Below are 2500 nucleotides of genomic sequence, written 5' to 3'. Positions count from 1 at the left end.
CTTACGGCTCCTCTCACCAATGTATCTACCTTCTTAAGCCTGCTAAGGGTTGTATTACCCAGCGTTAATATGTGATATAGGCCAGGTAGAATCATAGTCCTTAGTGCAAATAAGCGTTGTTGCGGTTTTAATGGGGCTCTAGTGAGCAGCTCCAAATCGTTTTTGAGCCTCTGCTCTGGCTCAAATACTGAACGCCCTTCTGGGGTGAACGGTATACCCAGATACTTCCATTCGTTCGATCTTCTCATAGCCGGCATGGTACGTCCAAAACATTGGAACTTGATATTTGCGTCCACCACAGATTTTTTCATGTGTGGAACATTCCTCATGGCCACCGTAAAAGACTTATTGGTGTTAATCAGGAGGCCACATTGTGTAAGATAGTTTACTGCCAAATCAAGCGTTTGCTGGAGACCTTGCGGTGTTGATGCAATAAAGATTAAGTCATCCGCAAAAGCGAATACATTATAGTGAACCCCAGCTATGTCCACTCCAATCTCCTTAGGTATTTGGCGGAGAAGTCTATCAATCACCATATTAAAAATTATGGGCGATAGGGGGTCACCTTGTTTGACCCCACATCTTGGGTGGATTTCATCTGATATCCAGTCATCGCATTTCAGCCTAGTTGTGCTGTTTTCATATATATAGTTTATATACGATATCATTGGGCCAGGGAGACCTTTGGTAACCAATGTATCGCTAATTGTACGATGCGTGACTGAATCAAACGCTTTGGCTATGTCCACAGAAGCCAAATATAATGGCTTAAAGTTTTGTCTATGGTGACGTAGTACCATGTCAAACAGAAATACATTTTCTGCACACCCATCCACAGGAGTAAAGGCTTTTTGCCTTGCATCGAGCTCGACTAATCTCAGGAGACGATTTGCTAATATTTTATGGAACGTCCTTGCAATAACCGATGACACGGTTATAGGACGAAAGTCACCAGGTTCAGTTGCGGCTTCCTTTTTGGGAATCAGCGTAGTTCGCGATTCCAAGAGGCGTTGAGGTATTTTACCGCATAATAGAAAAAGATTAAGTATTCTTATTAGAATACCTGAAGGCATAGCTCTTAATTGCCTTGACGTGACTTCGTCTGGGCCTGGTGCTGTTGCAATTGCAGGGTAGGCCTTCTTAACCTCCCAGCTCTCGATTGGCTTCCATAAAGCGTGGATAGTCGGTTGCTCATGTTCCGTTCCAGGTGTTTCGGAACTGTTATTTGTCATCACCGTGCGCCAGAAAGATGTCATTACATCTTTATTTGGTGTGTTTGTGGCTGTTTTCCTTTTCAGTACAGATCTTAAGCACTGAAAAGGATTTTTGCGCCAGGCGCGTTGTGTTTGTGCGTATTCGGCTCGCCTTAGCCGTCTTTTGGTGATGACCTTTTTTGGTGTGCACTTCCGCGCGTCGCTTTTTCTCTGAGTCGTTCTTGCTGGCGCGGGAAATACCTTTAACAGATAGATTTCTAGTTCTTCAAATATTCTGTTGACAGGCCAGTTCTTAATGTTCTCACAAATTTTATTCAAATGCGAAACGTGATATTCCATGCCCTGAAGAGGGTTCAATACGGTGAACAGTTCATTGATTTCATTTACCAAGCAGGTGCCAGCTTCACCTGAAATTTGGTTTTCTGTAGCCGCTTGCTGTTCTTGCGGTACATCAGGCTCGCTCATTTCTCTTATGAGCTCTAGGACTTTGTCCTTATGTTTGGCACTCCGCCGCTGCCCTTTAATTGCTTCAAGGGTGCGGTTTGTAAAATATGGTAATAGTGCTTGGTTTATGAACCTTTCGCCTTTCATTGTAAGGTGCGCCTCCTGCCGTGCCAGGAGGGCAGCCTCTTCAGCGCTCCATGGAGCTTTCCGATTTACAACGCTTACAAGCTGATTGGCATCGTACCAATCTTTGTGCTGCTTTTGTTCATGAACTCCTCTGCCCCTAGGAGTTTTAAATGGTCGATCGCATACTCGGCACTTAAATACCTCACTGGGAATAGATGAACCTTCCTCAGTTTCTCTAGGTCGGGTCGTCGTTGGGTCGGTTGAGCCTGAGGGCCCACCGACTAAAACCGTCCTTATCCGAGGCTGTCTTATGTTTTGAGGGCCAACTGAATACAATCGAGAGGGCTGGCAACCCTCAGGATCGATGTTTCGCAGAGGCAGCTCTTAGTTTCTCCCAACCCTCCATACAAAGAAGGGAAGAGATACTGGTGGCGGGAACCATCGAAGAGGTGGCTGCTTGCTTAACTACAACTCGTAGGACTGATCTCGGATACTAGGGCAAAGCCCCGACACCTCAAACGACCGCCTACGGGGGCCTGCATCGAGAAAGGGAAACCCAATCTCCTAAGACCTTGCGCGAAAATAGTCAACAGCCAGCAGCGTATTGCTTTTGGCGTATGACTTTTAAGAGAGTCATAGTTACTCCCGCCGTTTACCCGCGCTTTTTTGAATTTCTTCACGTTGACATTCAGAGCACTGGGCAGAAATCACATTGC

General features: G+C 45.8%; 1 pseudogene; it reads right to left on the bottom strand.

Annotated features, from left to right (window-relative positions):
- Positions 1-2500, bottom strand: part of LOC143306324 (large subunit ribosomal RNA) — a 7605-nt pseudogene that overhangs the window by 2403 nt on the left and 2702 nt on the right.

The sequence above is a fragment of the Osmia lignaria genome, unplaced genomic scaffold (genome assembly GCF_051020975.1).
Source record: "Osmia lignaria lignaria isolate PbOS001 unplaced genomic scaffold, iyOsmLign1 scaffold0006, whole genome shotgun sequence".
NCBI classification, from domain to species: domain Eukaryota; kingdom Metazoa; phylum Arthropoda; class Insecta; order Hymenoptera; family Megachilidae; genus Osmia; species Osmia lignaria.
The sequence above is the reverse complement of the archived record's forward strand: the minus strand, read 5'-3'. Positions and strand labels throughout refer to the sequence as shown.